Here is a 20,664-nt window from a genome sequence, read left to right as displayed (position 1 = left end):
GGTGACCTGGTTGAGCCATCATGACTAAAGATTATATTAGTCAGAAATTCTTGTGAAAAAAAAAATGGTGGAAAGTTGTTGTTCTACACTCAGGGATAAAGCTTGAGAGTGCAACAGGAGTTTCCTGCTTGCTGATGGCATGCAATGATATCTGGTACATGTGCGGGCTGGGAGCGGTCTGAGGCCTTTGGAGGCGCGCGGCGGGCTGTGGCCAGCAGCCCTGGCACGTGGGTCACGGAATGCAGGTCGGCGGACTAGAATTAGGCACGGACGTGTAACGGTTGATTAAAGATTATTTTACTTACACCGTAGATGGTCATGGTGCAGGCAGGAGAAAACTTTGCTTAAGTTGCAGTTACAAAACTCGTACGAACAAGACCAGTAGAAAACTTGAGCCTCTTGAAATAACTCGGGCAGAGCTCTGGATACCATAATGAGAGTCCAAAAGGTGACTGTCCACGAAAGCGCGCAGGGAAGGGTACGTCGAGGGATCAGGCGGCGACGGGGAGAGGCTAGAGGTTGATCAGGCCCCTGTATCCTCCTCTAAGGCACACGCGGGGTTTGTTAAGCTCCATGGTGCACTTAGAGTTCTCCACAAGATGGTTATGGAGTCTTCCCTTGCGGGGTTCTCCTTGGAGTTCTCCAACTTGGGCGGAAACCGCTCAAGCCTCTTATACGGCTAGCAAGCCAATCGCTAGCCGCCACATGGGAATAATTTAGAACTGGCCAATAGTGGGACACAAATTTGCATGCGAATGGCGGGAACTCCTTTGCACCGGGGTTTTCTCCATGCAGCTGAGAATTGCACCGTGCAAAGAAAGCTCCTCGTGGAGGGAAATAATTCTGCAGTGCCGAAGCACATACAAAATCATACCCTTGGGTTATGACAGTACAAAGCACCAGAGATTTTAAGGGATGAGAAACATGCTTCTTCGATGCAGGAGCTGATAGTTGACTAAGTAACTTTCAGTGGTTGTGGAGGAAGCAACTGCCATAATGAAGTAGGGCTGTGCAAAGCTTCAATTGCTGATTCAATTCAGTGGAGATTCAGCCCAATTCAGTAACTGAATCTCTGAATCCAAATTGAATCAGGAGACCCTTTAATCTCTCCAAATCAAGTTGGAACCCTCTGAATCGTTGCAGAGAGATTTGATGATTTGGACAGAGATGCAGCTTTAAACATTTTTTCTATATACCTCAAGGTACCAGGTATGAATGCTGAGATGGTGGGGTGGATGAAGCAACCCATAGCAGCAGGAGGGGGGTCCTTAGTGCGCTCGGCAGCAGCACCTGAGGTCCACATCTGGGTTCACCGCGAAGCATACAGGGGACCCTCCACCCACCCTCCAGTTCAGCACCTAGTGCCTTCTGAGTCTGGGGGGCACCTGGGATCCTCCTGTGGCTGATCGCCAAGCTGGGGGGTGCAGGGCAGGGGTCCCCCATGCTCTTGCCAGTAGACCAGAAGAACTTCTGGTCTATTTCTGGTCTGCTGCCAAGCATGCAGAGGGGCACCCTGCACTTGTGTGGGCCACTCCATTTGTCCCACCATGACAGTGTTCATGAGCCATGCCTGGTACCTTTAAGGTATGTAGAAAAAAACATTTAAAGCTGTGTGTCTATGGCTGAATCGCTGATTCTCCAAATCAGCATCGAATCTTCAGTTTCGGATTCAGCTGAATTGAATCAGGACAGTGATCTGAATCAACAAATCAAATCATTGTCCCCTGATTCAGGCTGAATCTGAATCAAATATGGCCCATTTCACACAGCCCTAATAATCAGTAACACTTCGCTGATCAGTATCAGGTGCAGAGAAATACTAAAATGAGCAACTCCTGGGTCACTGAGACCTGACAATTTTTTTATGGACCACGTGCTGAAAGGAAAAGGGGAAGCCTGAAGTCTTCACAAACAGAAGGGTCTACATGGGGTTGGGGGAGAGTTGAGTCCACACTAGAAGGCTGGTGATCTTCCCAAATTATTTGTTATGTTCTGGGGACCTTGTAACTCCAGGTATACACCTTGCATATGAGATGGTTGTGCAGATGCTGTTCCTACCCAGTGTTAAATTAATCAGATTGCAGCTTCCTGTTTAAAATCCATTCAAAATCTCTCATTCTCCTGAATGTCTTGATCAATGACTAGAGTTCCTGGGTGTTCAGATTCAAGTTACTGTCTAGTAAATTTACAGCAGTGGCATATGCCTTAGTGAACTATTCATATCTTGTTTCTGTCTAAAATTAATCATCTGATTTATTCTAGCTCTCTTAGGATATATTTACCAAAAAAAAAAAAAAGAAAAAAAGCCTGGCTGTGTGAAGAGCAGTCAATAAAATTGCTAGTTATTAGTTTATTTTTATTAATCAGATGCATAAAACAGCTGCACAAGCATGATGACAAACATGTTGTGAGCCAAATACCCTCACTAATAGCATAGTCTTTAATTGGTATGAAAAAACATTTTTACTACAAGTATTGATTATACATTAGAATCCAGCATAACATAGGGACAGGAAGGTATTAACTCTTCATCTTCTAGATTATTTGGACCAAATTCAGTGACAACATAAATAGTGCTGTAGGTTACATTTTGAATAAATATAAGTTGGTTTAAATGCCAAGACACAGCCAAGAGTTGCCAATGAAGTACATAAAAACACAATAAAGCATATCTTACTTTATCTTGTTCTTCCTCAAAACCTTCTGTTTGCTGCCCTGCCTGTGAAAACCTAACCTATTTTTTCACAATATGTATACAGATTGATTAATTGATTGGGGCCTAACCCAGAAACCCAAGTATATTGCAGACTGTTTCTTGCAAACTTTTGAATGTACCCTTGTTTCATTTTCTTTGGGACATGTCTCAGACATTAATACAAAGAAGGAAAGGGAAAAAAAAATCTTGAAAGATGTTGTTGTTTTGATCCCACCAACAGTAAAAAGAGAAGCAGAGTTTTAAATATTTAACAGTGATGTGCAGGGGTAATTAGGGATTATTGATACAGGGAAGTTAATGGGCCAGGGTTTCAATTTACAGAACACTAAATACTTTGCACCAGCTCCTCTGGTAAGTATTTTTAATGCTCAGTAAGCTTTGCGCAAAGTAGCTTACTCCACTTTACACCATCAAGAGTGTTCACATAGGGAACACTATCAAATACTATCACTGTTGGCTACAAATGTCCAACTCGGGATCCTTAAAATTCTAGTTTATTAGGCGGATTGAAACACTGTAATCATAAACCCTGGGGCTGGTCCCCACACACGCACACACATGCACACACACAGTAGCAGGCTACAGAGTCAGGTATACCTATCCTACAAGCGCTGGAGTCTGTCGTTGAGGCTTCTTTCAGCGTGGTGTTATCTTCCAGAAGGGGGTCGCCAGATGGTCCTTCTGGCTGGACAGGTCTGGTCGAGTTGGAGATCAAGAGGGCGCCCCTGAGGGTCACTTTTCACTGCCTTTTATCTGTCCCTGGCAGACTTTGGTGACTCCCCAGTTTTCAGGTTTGCCCAATCCAGGAGTCGTTGACCCTCGTAGGACTTCCCCCCCCCCCCCCGGTGGATACTGGACGGCATCTGTCAGCCCCAGGGGTCTTCCGCATGTACATGCAGGTTTGGGAGTCCGTTGATGAATTTAGAATAGGGCTCTGGGATCAGTTGATCTGGAGATACTCAGCCCAAAAGTTGGTCCCTGGCGTTGATTAACTCAGGCCAGGGCTTCTAGCCATTGATCAGTGATGTTTAGAGATTTCCCGGTTGTTACATTGTCTTCTATTGAGTTCTTCCATTGGTTGATCTGCAGCTTCCCAGGTGTTAATTACTGCCTGCTTCCATGTTACACATTCAATCACGTTACACATTCAATCACTGATTCACTCGCTCTTTCAGAGGCCAGCCTGATACAGGGAAGGACAGTTTGATTCCTGCCCTTGTTAACATTGTTACAATGTATAATTTACTTATGAAACTAAACACATTCAGTTGAAAGTGAAAGGTGACAAGTATAAAATATAAGCTACAAATGCCATGGCACACAAATAGATAAAAATACCAAAATACAAGGGGAGATACAAAATGCACACATACAAATTTTAAAACACAATTCCTTATCTTAAAGTGAAAGAGAAAGGAAGGAAGAAAAGGTAGAAAAAGAGAAACATATCCAAAAAGGGGAGAGCAAATGCAGGCAAGAGGAAAAAGGGGGCTTTCTGCTACATCACTATCAAATAGAGAAGAGAGCATGCCATAAATTCATGCCTTTGCTTACTGTGCACTGACTTACCTATGTGAGATGAGTCTTTAGTCTGCAATACTATCAATCTTCATTTTCTTCAAGGAGTGCAGTATTAGGCTCATGAATTGAGCTAATCTGGAATCATCACCAAACAGATTTTCAGCAGAAGATGTCAATTTCTTGGAATGGAAATGTTTCCCTGGAGCAGTTGTTTTGATGAACTTCAGTGAAAACACAAGAATTTTTCTGACAGGCTATTGAACTGTTAGGTTTATGGATCCCATGCAAAAACTACTATGTCTTTGTCATATTGGAACCTCCTATAAGGTGGGTTTCAGGGATTTTAGGTCCAAGCCCAAACACCTGAGCTTGTCCGCTGCACCAACTCTCTTTGGGGTGGCAGAGGTAACACTAGGAATAGACACTGCTCGTAGGGCTAGCTTTTAGCTTGTTTCAGAAAGTAATTCTAGAAGAAGACCCCCCCTTTGGTTTTTTGTGGATCTTCTAGCTGTGTATAGATGTCTGTAGATTAAACCTTTTTCATAAGTCAGTACAATTCTTGTGTAGATCATACTGTAACCTGAAGCTCCCATGCCAGTACAGTTATTTCCTCCCTCAGCATACAAACCAAATCTCCAAAGCTAGGGACATAAGTTACACATAAATGGGTTTAAGTGATCAGAAACTGGTTTAAACCTTTAAAAAAAAAATCAGAAGTTCTTTGCACATAAACTAATTTCTAAATGGCCAAAACTGGTTTAAAGAAAACCTGGATGGACATAGTATCAGAATTAACTGATTTAGATCAAACTGGTTTATGAAACTTCTGTCCCAGACCCCTTCCTGGTTCAAGTTAAATCAGTTTCTCAGCATGCTTTGCAGCTCTTGGGTGGGCTGTGCTATCTGCTCCAGAGATCAGGGTTGACTTTGGCCCTTTCCTCCCTAGCTGGAGCAGTGAGGGCTGGCTCACTGGCTACCTCACTGGTTCCCCTAGGCAGACTGTGACTGGGGCCAGGGGCCAGGGATGGGGGTTAAACTCACCTTCCCCTGAGTACTGAGCTGCCCTACCCTGCTGGTTTGCTTAGTGCTAGCTGCAACTGTGGATTACAAATCCCAGAGGCACCTGGAAGCAGGAAGAGGAAGTAATGAGCAACCATACAGAGTCCTGCTGCTGTGTTTGTGGACTGCAAATCCCAGAGATCTTGGGGGTAGCAGGAAGAATAAGTAAACACACAGCCCATGCTGGCTATGTGCCGGAGAGCCATCTTCTAGTGTCTCCCAGCTTCTGGTTTGAGCCACTGCAGGCATGTGGCTGCATTTCCTGAATCAAAAGTGAATGTGCGTTCATTTGCTTATTGGCTCAATCTTTGCAATTTAGACTAACTTGCAAAGACTGGATCAATTCAGCCTCTGTCTTTTTGACTGTCTGTACTTAGCCCATGTAGCTGCAGCTGCATTTTTTCCAGTGCTCCTGAGGAGCCACTTGTTGGTCTTGTCAAAAAGAACTTACCTCTCTTTTTGGTTTTGCAGAGGCAACCAGCTCCTTCCCCTGTACTTGCTTGGGAGTGACAGAAGTTCCATTGGTCTTGTGCAGATTTCTAGTCTGGACAATGCCCCCTTTATCACTAGGCAACCATAGTTCAATTATTCCTGAATGTTATCCCCCTCCCCCACACATCTGCAGTGATTCACTTATTCCTGAATGATATTTTTAGATTTAATTTCTAGATATTTAAAAAAGTATTTTCCCCAAAATGCAGGTATGTTTGTGTGTATATCTTATAACAGAATGATAAAGGAAAAGATTTTCAAAAGCAGAATTGGGAGTCAGAAACCTGATTTCCAATGCTAGTTGATGGAAATTGGGCACCTAAATTCTATTTTTAATTTCTGATAGTCCTTCTTCAAATGTAACTACTTTTAAAATGTCTTTTTGTAGTTTGGAAGGTATTTAGAAATTATATTGCTTTATAGAGCTTAAAATATGTTTTATGAACACCTTGAGAAGCCTTGCTAAGAAGAGAAACTTACTTCCTATCCACCCAAAAGATGCTCCCCACCATTCAGTTCTGTATGTTTAAAAGAACCAGACAAAACTGTGTACTCCCCATTTCATTGTGTAGATTGTCTCATGAAAAAAAAATCCACCTGCTGTACACATTCATTTCTGCCAAAATATATTTTGGTTATTGAATAATTTAAATTCTAATATAAAACCAGAAATACATTCTACTTTGTTTTGTTTGTTTGTTTCCATCTGTCTTATGAAAACATTCCCACTAGTCTTGCTCAAACATATAGGTGATAATTAGTTTTCATGGGTGAGAAATGCACATCATGTATTTACCAATAATGTCATAACTCACCATTTTAATAATCTTTCTTCATTGCATTAGGTTTCTTTCTGTGAAAGATATACAAACTTAGACAATAATTTCATAAAAAACTTTAGTGTTTATTGTAGATAGCAAGGTCAAAATGGAATAAAAAAGGCGATAGAATAAACTGAAGGATCACACAGCACTCAAGTATGAAAGTATTCAAAATATGCTTGCTAGTACTTTTTAGTTCTAGCATTTTCTTGTCAACTAACACAAGGCCCACAATCTTGGGGCTTTGTTACTCCTTACACTGTGAGCCATGCAAAAGTTGATCAGAGTTAGTGCTAGCTGGAGTTCAGAGCAGTCACAAATTCAGGCCAGAGGGGTCTGGAGGACTGAAAGGTAAGAATCCCCCATCCACCCATTCCTGGCTTTTCTCTTGCCCCCACATCCCTGGGCCTCACTCAGTCCTCCCTCATCCCTGGGATTCCCCCTGTGCCCCTCAGGGTTCTCTCTTGCCCCTCGCTGCCACTGGGGCTCCCCCCTGCCCACTTATTCATGGCTGCCTGCACTATCTATCTCAGGAAAGCAGGCAGGGAAGGGTTAACCTGCCTTCCTGGCCCCCAACTGCTACTGCTGGTGGGCTGATACTCTTCTCCACTACTCTCCTCTGGACTGAGCCCACCCAGAAGCTGATCTGGTTAAGCAGGTTCTCTTTTCCCTGCATGAATGATACGTGGCCATGGCAGCTGGGGGGGGCACAGCTGCGCTGGCAGCACTGGGAGCCCAGAGGCTGTAAGTGCAGAGCTCCCGCAGACTCTGCCAGCACTGTCAGCAGTGGGTGGGGAGGGTGTGGTGAGCACCAACCAGGGGTCAGTGACCACCCACAGGCACAGCTGGCAGTGGCGGCGGCAGCCAAGAGTGATTGTGGACCACCCACAGATGCTGCCTGCGGTGTCGGCAGCAGGGTGGTGAGTGGCAGCTGTCCACAGGTGCCGCCAACAGTGTCGGCAGTGCCTTTTTGCAAGGGGTGCACTGCCACACTTACAGGGTGCACATGCACCCGCATGCACCCCCTACGCGTCACCCCTGATTCCTTGCCTGCCCTCCTGGGATAGATAGAGTGGGTAGCCACAAGGAAGTCAGGGAGAAAGAAAGCAATGGCCTAATCTGGGCTAGCTGGGGAGGTGGGCAGGTGGACAAGTGATGTGTTCTCACTAAGGGGTAGCCTATAGTTGCTACACTTTACTGTAACACGAGTTGGGCAACATGGATAACCTGTCCTGGAGTGGCATAACTTTGAACTGTGTAACATGCTTAGAACCAGTTTGAGGTGTTAATGTATGGATAATCCAGGTTTTAGGAGCTCCAGGAGCTGCCCAAAATTACTGTGTAACAAGGCCCTCAGTGAGGAGCTAGCTTCTATACAGTGATCAATTTAGGTTTTCTCATAGAGGGTTGGTTCAAGTGTAGAATTTATCCTCCATTAACTGCCATGACTCACTAACTAGCCGTATACCTTCAACTTCTAATCTGTAAAATTTCTGTTCCTATTCACATCACATATAAAGTAATATGAGAGAGTAACTTCTTCAGAGGTGATAAAAATACAGATACCAATTAATTGGTCTGGTCTCAAAAAACTAATTGGAAGAAAATGCTAAAATCTATTTTTCTTACTATATGAAGTCCCACCAAGCAATGTTCTTGAGAGCAATAATGTAGAAAAGACTCAGGTCTTACTTAAATGATGATTTCTGTGCTGTTTCATGCACCATTTGTATTTCATATCACTATTGAAATCCAGGCATATAGGAATCTTTAATATCTGCTATTCATTTCCCTGACAGAAATGAATTTCTGAGATTGCCAAACAGGTTTATGGCAGTCCTCAATGAACACTTATCTATTATCAACTTATATAATTATAGAAAGATGTGTTATATACAAACAAGATAGGTAGAAATGCAGACAGATCAGAAGAGTCATCTAGGCCATCACTTCAGTATTGTTTATCATTATACCCTTATCAACAGTTTGTCCAGTTTAGTTTTCATTGACTTGGGCAGTTGGGTTCTGCATCATTCCCTGGTATATGCTTGCAAAATATATTTGTGTTACTCAAATCACAGTTAGTATCAAACCTTCAGTGCTTGTATCAAACAGTCTTTTCTCACAGTCTGATGTGGAGAAAAATAAATCAGGGAACAGTTATGTATGGGCCACACAATAGGCCAAGATAAAATATGGAGAGAGGTCTGGGCCTAAAAAGGTGCGAGTGTCTTAAACACTCAGTAGCCTGTTGCTTCCATTAATCATGCACCTGCATGACCCTCTGAGTAGCTCTAGATAGGAAGGATGAAATAGCAGGTGAAATGGGTCCTATTCCTGGTTTTTTGCCATAATCTGCTTAAATGACCTGGCAGAAGTCTCTGTTTTCCCATCTATAAAATGAGGAAAATACCTTCCTAACAGGATTGGTGCAAGGATTAACTTTTCATGAGACATTTCAATTTTTTTCAATGGAAAGTGTGATAGAGGCAAAGTGTGATTGTATTATATTTAGGCTTTTCAAAAAGGTTGTACAGTTTCAGTACATCTCAAGCAATATACACATAAGAAAATAGTCATATGAACTTAAGGTGATCTGATGTATCTGTAAAGCTAAAGTTTGTCTGGTATCTAATCCAAAAATTGGCAAAGCCATGTGTGACATTCTTTAAATTGCAACAAAACGGCAGCACGGGAAGAAACACAAAAATATCTCCAATAAGTCTCCACATTTATTTATTTATTTTTTTCTTCTTTTGTGCTCCAAGTTCCTGTTCATTTCTCCCAGGTGTATAATAGAGAGTTAGTCACTTGTGAAGAGGGAGGAGATGTATATTGAATAGCAAATACAGATACTTTACTTAAAAATAACTCTTTAAAGTATAGCCTTTCATTATTCTTCCTTTACATAACTAAATATGAGGGGCAAACCCAGAACTTACAAATTCACAAAATCAAACCAGGAAGTATTCCTTTTGTTTGTTTATTTCATGATTTGTTTCTTTTTTGAAGGCAAAATGAGTAAAATGAGTCTGTTGGAAAAAGGAATATTTTAAGATACCGATGTGAGGAACCATCATAGTCAGTACATTTATTCGTGTAAACTGAAGAGATACATCACTTTGTTTTAACAAATGCTTAAATAAAGTCTCTTTGTTTCTTAATGATTTAGAATGCATTCATAGGATCATAGAGTGGAAAGAGTTCTCATGAGGTCATTCAGTCCAGCTCAAGGAAAAAAGAAGCTTTACCAATATGTTAAGTGTCTAGGGTTATATTATTCAGTTTAGGATTGAAGCAAAAACAAGTGCATCTTTATTGGAATGTGCATTAAATATCATATATATAAAACAACCTAGGCAAAAAATAATCAAAAGTTGTTTTGTTAGCTCAGTTGTCATTAGAATTAAATGTACATCAATTTTTCAGATTAATAAAATAAAAAGTAGCCCTCTTGACCATCTTGATAGTTCATCTAATACTTCACTGGCTATGTATAGATGAAATAAGAGGCGTGTGTGCATGACACTTTAAAGTAGGCTAAATGATTTTGCACTGCTTTAATGGTGTCAGTGTTTGCATGCCTCAGCGGTGTATTGCACCTTGATTCCAGCCACTGTAGCAAATTTGGTGGTGTAATGCACCTTAAATGACTTGGGGTGAAGCAAACTAAAACTACTCCTCTGAGTTTTAGTTTGCTGCCCCTGCAGCCATAGAGCAAAGCACTGGGCTCCGTGCAGCTCTGTGGCTCTGTAGGAAGCCCTGCAGACAGCCTGGCAGGAGCCTAGGAAAGCAGGCTCTACCCAAGAAAAGTGGTGAGACTGATCTTTCCCCCCTGCTGGAGCCTGCCTGCCTAAGCTGCACGGGGACCTCCACAACTGCAGTGCCCCCCGGGACTGCCCAAGCTGGGTACGTATGGGCAGGTGGCACCTGGGAGAAGCACCAGGAAGCACCAACCCCACCCTGCAGCCCAGGGACCGCTCCATCCGCCGACAGCTTGCCCTCCCCTCCCTGTCAGAGGGGCAGGTAAGTCAGCGGGGTGTGTGCACAACATGGGGGTTGAATCGGTCCTAAATTGAAGCAGTGTTTTTTAAAACCCACCGCTTCAATTTAGGGCCCCCATTTTTTCTACACACGCTCAAATTATTCCCACACCTGAGATGATGTTCACCTGAGTTACTGCTGCAAAAAAAATATATTTATTTTATTTCTGCTGCATTCCTTCACTTTGGCTTCTGTCTGGGGTCAAAGAAAAGGGAACTGAATCTCCATGAAAACTGAAGGTGAAATCCTGGTCCCATTTAAATCAGTGACTTCTATGAGCCAGGATTTCACAACTCAGACTGTCAATACAACAGAAAGGGTTTGACATTGTACCTATACCAGAACATTTTTCTGATGAAGATGCAGCTACTATCAGCAAAAAAAAAAAAATGCTTTTGCTAGTATAGTTTTACTAATTTATAAAATGAATGAAGCTATGCTGGTAAAACAACTTTTCTCCTAGTTTCTGCTATACTAGAACTCTTGCTGGCATAATCATATTAGTTAAGGGTGTGTTATTTTTCACACTCCTAGCCAAGTATAACTGTACTAACAAAACTGTGATTAAGCTTCAGTTTTCTTTAGACCCCAGTCAAAGTCCTGTGTACTGACAGTTTTATGAACTATGTACAGAATTTCCATTTCTAAATTTAGCATGTCATCCTTCAGAGGAATCCAAAAACATGTCTTAATCTAGCTGGATTAGTCTTTCATATTCAGGTCTTCAAGTCATATTCCAAGGAATTTTTCAGCAAAGTAAGTAGAATTCCCTCCCCCTCCCCCCGCCCCGGCATCATTTATATCCTAGATCTGTTATGACTTCCCAGAGAACTGATGTTTAATGTTATAAAAAAGTGTTTGTGTGAGGCAGTGTGTGTGGGGATGGGGGGGGGGGGGGTTCAGCATTCTGTGTGGATAGAATTCTCTCACCATCCCTTTTTTCTTTCCTTCTTTTATATTTGGTTTTATTTTTGTTTGTTTTGTTTTGTTTTAACTTTCTTAGGTCTATTTCCCTTTCAGGATACTTACTTTGCATATCGCCAGTTACCTTGCATACCAATTTAAAATTTTACACATTCAAACTTTATTTTTAGAAAGGGCATAGAACTTTGCAAAGACCTTTCTCTACTGTTTCTACTTCATTAAATGACTAAACTGATTGAAAATGGTAGTGAGATATTTATCAAATTATTCTTGATGGGTGACAATTGATTAGGTAAGATCGAGACTTGTTTTTGTTTGCCTTTGCAATCCAGTGCAGCTGCCTGCTATAACTGACAGTGCTTTGCAGGAAGCGTTCTGAGTTGCAAGGATCCCCTGGACCAAACAGAAGTTCACTATTAGTTCCGGGGGGGGGGGGGGGAATCTAGCTGCTGGCTGGGAGCTGCAGCCAGGTTCCCATACCAATGGCCCCTCCTCCCTCCCAGCCTGCCCCATTTCAGAATGGGAAGGGGGAAAGGGGGGGAGGCTCATTATAGGGGTTCCCCAGCCAGCATTAGAGAGCGGGGTGAGTGTGTTGGAGCTCCTCTCACCTCGGGGGGGTGGGGGGCTCCAATACTTCTGCTTCACCCTCCGAGGGGGCTGAAAAAACTCCAAACTGAACTTCCTCCTCTCCTCCTCCCCATTCTGAAAACAGCAACAGGTTGGGAGGCAGTGCAGACAAGTTACAGAAGACATTATGTTCTGAAATGTCTTCATTTGAACCCGTATGCAATGGGGGTTCAGATTTTCACCTGATTAACCTTTGAAGTAATCTGCAAAACTTGTCACTTCTGTCTGTGCCCTTTATGCCTGGATAACAATAGTCTTCTCAAAGGGCATGGACAGACATTGCTTTCAGCAAATTATGAGGAAAAGTAAAATATTGCAGAAGTTTTGTAAACCCAGGCCCATAACTCAGAGAATCATAGAAATAAGGATCGGAAGGGACCTGTAATCATCAAGTCTGGTCCTCTGCCATGGGGAGGAGGTAATGGGCTCAAATGAGCTCAATGTTGTGCTTGTCCAGTCTCCTCTTGAACACTGCCAGGGAGGGTGACTGCACCACCTCTGCTGGAAGTGTGTTCCAGATTTTGGTTTTTCTGTATGTCTAGCCTAAACTTTCCCCCAATTATCTTGTGCCCATTTGTCCTCATCACCCAGGGGGTGCTTTTCCAAAAAGTTGCTCTCCCAGATCCTGGTGTTATCCCTTGACATATTTGTAGGTGGCTATCAGGTCACCCACAAACTTAAACATTGCATTTTTCACTCCCTCATCCAGGTTATTGATAAAGGTGTTAAAAAACACAGGCCCAAACAGTGATCCCTGGGGGACACCACTGGAGACAGCCCTCCCGAATGAGGCCACCCCATCAATTAACACTCACTGGGATGGACCACTGAGCCAGTTGCCAATCCACCTCACTGTAGCCTGATCTAGGCCAGAGCTCTCCAACTTAACTATGAGGATTTAATGGGAAACAGCATTAAAGGCCTTGCTGAAATCTAGGTAGATGATGTCCACCTCCTGTCCCATGTCCAGCTGGTTAGTTACCCGGTCATAAAAGAACACCAGGCTTGTTAGGCATGTCCTTCCCTTGACAAAGCCATGCTGGTTGTTTCTTAGTACCCCACTAGTTATGAGCTTGCAGTTGATAGCCTCCTTGACAATTTTTTCAAAGATTTTTCCCAGAACCAATGTCAGACTGACCGGTCTATAGTTAGCAGGGTCATCCCTCTTTCTTTTCTTTAAGATGGGAACCACATTAGCCCTTTTCCAGTCATTTGGGAGCACTCTTGAGTTCCACAACTCTTTGAACAGGCTCACCAAAGGCACCGCTATAAGCTCAGCTAGTTCCTTCAGCACTCAGAAGCAGGTTGTCTGGTCCAGCCGACTTGAAAATATCCACATGATCTAAAAGTATCTTTACCTGCTTGGGACTGATTTTATGTGGATTGCTGCCATCGCTGTATTCTCTGTGCTTCTAGACAGGTGACAAGTTCTCACATGGTTTCAGGAGTACCGATGTGAAGTAAGTATTAAGGAGCTCTGCCTTTTCACCAGGCTTAACTGTGGGCTTTCCCTCCACATTCAGTAGGGGTGTGAAAGTGGAGCTTGATTTTTTTCTTGCTCCCTATGTACTTATAGAAGGATTTTTTGTTGTCTTTAATGCCAGCTTGATTTCCATGCACGCCTTGGCTTTCATACTCAGATCATTATTAAATTGGTAATCAGTAATACAATATTCTGTTATGCTGCAGATTCATTTTACTCCTTATATAGATTATATTCTTCATTAATCTGCACCTAGAACTCCCATTGTTGGTATTGTACATGTATATCATGTGCATTTAAAATAGATTAGAGTTTGCTACAGTTAGGAGGTGTATGAAGAAGAATGTTATTGCTTCTTCTGCCCGTGTCTGTAAATTCACTGTTCTGCAAATGGCTACAGTCTGCAGTGTTGATCTGGAATCAATTAATAGAGATAGAGAAGTGTTTTTATTCTAATGATGAGAGCAAAGAAGAGAGGAGATCCAACATAGACAATAAAGCTTTGATTCAGTGATAAAGAGTATTCATTGCACTGCAGTTAATTTCTAATTATTATGACTCATTTTGTATATTAGACTGAGTTAATGAATATGCTTTAGAATGAGTTAATGGGTAATGAATATGCTATTTAGTAACAGTGCTTGTTGTATAGCTGACAGAAATGTTATCATTGTGATACAGTATCCAAAATTAATTTTTGACCTAAGGCATGGCATTGCATCTAAATTGTAAACTCTTTGCAACAGATATGACTTGTACATTTTAAAACTATAAAATGAATTATATGGCAACTGTATATAATTCTTTAAGGTGTATTAGTTTAGGGTTTGTCTACACAAGGAAATGTACTGCCCTGATATTATTACTACAATTATACTGCTACAGTTACAGCAGTATAATTCTCCACATAGACCCTCTGGGCCAGATTCACAAGTTGAAACACTGTCAGGACTAATTTATTAGGAACCTTCCCTCAAATAGAATTCACAATGTCCACAGCATGTGTTTAAGATTCCTGTATGTTAACTGAGGAGAATTAGGTCTTCTAAGTGTGCATCTACATGAGACGCATTAATGCTCATGGATCTAATTTAATGCACATTATGGGTGCACAACTACACATGCGTGCCCTTAATATGCATTAGAAATGGTGAAATTAGGCTAATCACACCAAAATTTGACACCAAAATTTTGATGCAAATCCAAGTATCAAATTTAAGTGCTATTAGTTAAAGCACATTAACACACGTGTAGACATGACCTGGCACTAACTTAAATGCCACGTCTGCCCAGACACTAAGGGCACACAGCAGGGCTGCAGGAACTTGGCACTAACTTCAATGCCAAGTCTCTACATATGTAGACACCTGCCAAAAAATTGCTTATGTACATTAGCTTAATGAGCATTTAATTTAGTCATGCTTAAATGCATGTGTAGATATGCCCTAAGAGTAAGATTCATAAAAGCTGGCACACTGAGCAGGAGGTAACCTAACCTAGTCATCAGGAACTGCAGAGGAAAGAGAAAGTTTTTGCATTCCCTACCCAAGGCCTAAATAACTCATATCTCTAACTGGAATTTACATAACTGAGTTGTATCCCTAAACCTATTTAAAAAAAAAAAAAAGACACCCAAGTCCTTTCAAATCTGGAGGTGGAGGTAATCCCCCATATCGTTGTAATAGCCTAGCCAATTACCCTTCAAGAATGATGGAGCAGGGGGTGAGGACAGATGCCTGTGTCACCCCCCCATCCCTGTGTTTCATCTCTGGCCTTGCTGCCCCATCTCCCATGAGTCTGGGCCCATTCTCCACCACTTTGGGTCTGGCCCATTCCCTCTCTCCTCTGCCATTTCCTGTCTGGGCCCATTCCCCTCTATTCTCACACTCTGGATCTGCCTGGCCCACATCCACCTGCCTCCCCTCTTCACTTTCCTCCCTGCTTCCCTCACTCCCAGCTGTTGACAAGCCCCAGTGGTGGTAGCAGCAATGGTGGTGGTGGGGCACTGTCACCATGCCCCCACTTCACTCCCCAACCTCCCCCTCACTTTTGTAAGGGCGTGGCAGCAGTGGAACGGTGACAGTCCCTGCCATCGTGGTGGGGGGGAGGTGGGATGAAGTCCTGCATCCAGCCCCGCCCCCACTTCTCATCTGGTCAGGGAAGTGGGGAAACAGACCCATTCCCCCCACCCTCACCCCCGCTACTTTGCGGCCAGGTGCGATTCCTCCCTCTTTGGGGCTATTGTTGAGGCATGGTAGCAGAGGCAAAGCACTGCCACCATGCCCCCGCTCCCGATCCCCTCCCTCCCCCTCCCAGCCAGCTTTTGTCAGGGCCCAGCAGCTTCGCATCGTCCCGTATCTGGCCCTACCCCCACTTCTCATCCAGACCCCCCAGCTCCACCCCTTGTGTCCCTGCTGTCATGGTGGGATTCTCCCACGCTGTTTCCTATCTGAATGCTCTTGGAGCACTCTGATTTGTTGTTTCAATGAGCCAGTCAGAGTGCAAATAAAGCATTACAGACAGGCTGACAGACAGACTAAGTCTTTTATAATATTAGAATAAAGGATTTGGAATGTTTGTCCTGTGTAGTTTCAGACCTATCTATTCTGACAACTCTAAAGAATGGAGGGCAAACACAACTGTATCTGGTTAACTAAAACTTTAAACCCAAGCATCTGTAAATTTGTAGATATGAAAGGTGTCAAGATTCTGAACAGTGGGATAAATTGTCTGCTAGTCTGACTGATGAATTAAGAGTTTTGCCACTGGAGAATTTGACCCCGAGTCTGTACTTTTACATTTTGTATTGCTAATTTTTCTGCTTACTCAGATAATTCCATTATGAAAGCTCAACAAATTTAGATTTCTTGAAACAAAAACAAAGTTTACATGTGCAATTATGATAATAATTGTGAGATTATGGCAATAATTTCTAATGGTAGATTAGGTTTAGGACATTTAAAATTATTTACACTGGGGATATGTTACATTTGCCATGCTGTTCAAGAAACTGTACCCATAACTTTTAAATTATAAACTTTACAGATAAAAACCAGAGGATTAGGTGTCTAGGAAAGATTTCATATTTCCCTAAAAAAACCCCAAAACTTTGGTTGTTTTAAACCATGATGCGTTAAAAATCTATTCAATTTTTTCAAGAAAGCCTCAACATATAGCCACTGTGATCTAGCTTTAAGCACTAGAGGTGCTCATGTTCCTTAAGAACATTTTTCCTGATCCAGCAGTTTAAAGGCACTACAAAATGTGTGTAAATGTAATTTCCTCCCTCTTTAATGCTGCTTTGCACTGCTAGAGTAGTGAAAAGGTGCATAAATAGAACGGAGAATCTGATTCTACATTTTTTCAAACACTGTAAAATAGCCTAGCGGTAGCTCTAATAGAGAAGAAGCATTCTTATAATAATTAAAAGGAGTCTACAAGAAAAGTCATTATGCAGTCTTTTATCACAACAACAAGAACAGAAAATCAGTGATGCACAGTGTTTAATTAATTTGTTATGTACAAGTTAAAAATAAGGATATTAATACAATGATGATCATAAAAATCATATTAACATTCAGACTCCTGCAGAGATTCTATTAACCTTGCTTTAGAGCAGTAAAAGCATATGCTATGTTCTTTCAATCCCTTTTCTGCAGATGGACAGGTTTATTTTTACTCTTAAAAGAGCAGTACCAGCATTATTCCTTTAAACAAAACATACCTGTCTGTAGTGGCTTTCTGAGGTAATTTAACTTATCACATACTAGATGAGCACCTAGAACATTATAGGGAATGAATAAATAAACAATAAAATCAATATATGTTTTCACAAATAGTGAAACCTAAATTCATGTTTAGTCCTTTTGACTATGTTTTGAGGAACAGAAATAAAAAAATCATAGAATTGTAATAGTCCTGTTAATAAACCTGCTTCCTTAAAGGAGTTTAGCAGTGCATTCAAAACAGTACCTATACTTAGTGCCCAGCATGACTAAATGTAAGACTGTACCTTGGGGAGATTCTTGGCAGGGGAAGAAATCAGAGCCAAACCACAACAGGGCAATGGTATAGTTGCTGCTGCTCCTTTAAGACTGCAACAACTCCTACAAATTCTTTACCCTGGACTGAGTAGGGGTTTGGTTTGTGGATCCTTGAAGACATATAACCTTCTTGGCTCCACTCTCCAAAACACTACTATTTCCTTTAAAATCCATGTAGCTTATACACAAAACCTATCTTTATCAATGTGTAACAGACTGCCAATGTGGGTTCACCAGCTTGGCTTGAGATATTTAACCTGGGCTAGAAATAGTGCCGGTGAACTCTGAGAGACCCCAGGGATGGTGCAGGGGAGTCCTGCCCTGTGGAAAAGGAGAAGCTAATCGAAAGAAGGGGTTTTCAATCCCTTCATTTGCATGGAAGAGGGATGGCCGGAGTGCGGGGCCAGCCACCCTGAGCCCTGGTTGGCCGGTTTGCAAGCCAGGGAGGGACTGCTGGAGGGGATAAAAGCAGCAGCTGAACTGGCGTGGTGGGGGGCTGCTGACAGTGACTCCAGGTAATGATGCAGGAGACCTAAGAAGAGCTGGGGTGAGCTGACCCAGCAGAAGGAGCAGAGAGACCCCTCTGAAGAGCCTCGAAGGCCCTGGGACAAGAAGGCAGCAGCAGTCGGCCGTGCCTCCAGCCCTGCAGCAGAGAGGGAGCCGCGGCCAGGGCTTGGGACAGAGAGCTGGTGCCCCAAGGCCCCATCGCAGTGTACTGCATGTGCCAGGTGTCCCGGAGGCTAGGGGTGGCAGTTGGCCCCCCACTCCACTGTGGAGATGAAGCAGTGGCCAAGAGCACAGGCAGCATCCTTATCTGGAGCAGGGAGTTGAGCCAGTGAGTTGAGGAAACTCCTTACCTTCCCTGGGGAAGTGGGACAGCAGCAGGCAAGGCATTGGGATCCTGAGGAGCAGCAGCGTGCCAGGATTAGAGTCCCCAGGAGTTCAGGGCACAGGCCAGTGCTCGGAGCGGGATTGGCAAGCTGCAAGGTGTGTGGGGTGCCCAGCCAGTCATCTGGAGCAGGGGTTTAGAGCAGTAACCCCTGGGGGCTGCCTGTTCTTTTGATCTTCTGCCACTGATTGCCCCAGAGGACTCAGTCCTGTCCCTTATTCTGCAGCTGATTGTCATCGGATGCAGTCCCTGAGCTTGTACTTGGGTCATGCTGATTGCTGCAGGAGCCTACTCTGTTGCTTGCCTTTTTGGCTGCCATGGAGGGTCACCCTTAAGCCTCTTTGGGGGGTTGGGGTTTGATACAATTTGATTGCTGCAGACCAGAAGAGCTTAATCCGTTACATTCTGTTGCATATTGGGAAGCCTGTGGAAGCTGCTGGGAGTGACCACCTTGCTTCCTTGTGGTAGCATCTCAGCAGTGTCTGAAAGCTGCCAGTTACCCTATCTGCGGTTCTTGAGTCAAGGGTTGACTAATGCATTCTGGTTTGTTTTGTGATTCCGGTTATGCCATTTAAGTTCACTTGTAAATTACCTTTCCTATTATTCTTGTTTTGTAAATAAAGTGTAAATAGTTAAATCAGTTAAGTGTTAGACCTTCTTGGGACTACGGGCTGCTCTGTGGAGAGCAGGGGCCAGCTGCAAAGTAAATCGGTGCTGGCCAGAAGCCCTGCTCCACTCTCACCCCACCATCCCTAATATTGGGCAGGGGTGACAACTATTGGGCCACTACCCAGGTTACAAATGTTTTCTTTAATAATATTTGTTGGTAAGTATTGGGCTAATAAATAGGATGTAGGCCAGCTTATTTTACTATTAGAAAAAGCAGTGAAGAACTAGATTGGTTTAATAACAGAATTTGCTGTGTAATTTGATAGCTCTAGTGATCTGTTGAACAAATTTGGGCTGCTTACAGACATAAACAAACCCCAAATACCCAGCACTTTACTTTAAACTCTGTGTAGTCCTGTGCTGAGCCCAGCAAATGTTCAGAAGAGGCAGTGCATTACTTGGACCTGGCTCGCTCAATGTCTGTGTAACAGGAGGGCGGTCATGGTCACCGTGCTCTCCCCTGCCGCCTCCTTTACCATGTCCAGTTGCCGACTGGCACCCTCCAATTCTCGCCTGCCATGACTTATATATATATTTATTTATTTATTTATTTATTGATTTATAACAGAAGACAAAAGGCAGCCTCCCTAATATATATTATAGAGAGGCTGCCTTTCATCTTCTGTTCCCCGGTTATCTGGTTATCTCCAGTTCCTCTATGGGAGTGAGTGTTCTGTACACTCTAGCCTTATGGGCTATGTGTGGCTCCTACCACCCCTGTACCATGCCCCAAGCCTTGCAGGTGTATCGGATGTTGTTCTGTCTCTCTCTCTGTCTCCATGCCTTCTCTGGTGCTTGGGCTGTCCGCAGCCCTGTCTCTCTCCGTGCCCTCTCTGGCACTCGGGTTCTCCACAGCCCTGAGTCTCTCTGTGCCCTCTCTCCGGGGCCTCCTCAGTAATGCTGCCCTCTCTCCAGGGCTCACCACAATGCTGCCCCTTTCTCTGAGGCTCACCACGCCCATACTGGGGCTTCTCAGCAATGCCCCCTTCTCTGGGGCTTCTCAACTGCTCCTCTCTGAGGCTGGGGTCTATGTACCCTGACTGCTGCGCCATCACTGGCACTGGGGTGAGGTGTGGGGTGACCCCACACTAGTGTGAGTCCCCTATGAGGCCTCCTCCAACCCCTAATAACCTCACCCAAACCACCAGTGTACCAAATAGCAACACAAACACAAGCCCCTGGGCTATAACACAAACAGAAGCTGCCGGCTATAACCACACTCAAGCCTACCAGGGTTTCTTCATCTTGCAGCAGCGTAAGACGCTGTTCCTGCATCAGGCTTCTCCTCTGTAACATGGCTGAGAGCTCCTCGCTCCTCCCTCCTCCTTGGCTGCTGATAGGAAACTGCCTCCTAGCCTCCTGCCTGTGATTTATAT

General features: G+C 43.4%; 1 protein-coding gene across 1 annotated transcript in view; it reads left to right on the top strand.

Moving 5' to 3' along the window:
• CSMD1 (CUB and Sushi multiple domains 1) overlaps positions 1-20,664 on the top strand; it is a 2,292,800-nt gene that overhangs the window by 393,647 nt on the left and 1,878,489 nt on the right. The gene's annotated exons all lie outside the window — the stretch shown is intronic.

The sequence above is a fragment of the Alligator mississippiensis genome, chromosome 1, assembly GCF_030867095.1.
Source record: "Alligator mississippiensis isolate rAllMis1 chromosome 1, rAllMis1, whole genome shotgun sequence".
Classification (NCBI taxonomy): domain Eukaryota; kingdom Metazoa; phylum Chordata; order Crocodylia; family Alligatoridae; genus Alligator; species Alligator mississippiensis.
This window is presented reverse-complemented; position numbering and strand designations above follow the sequence as displayed.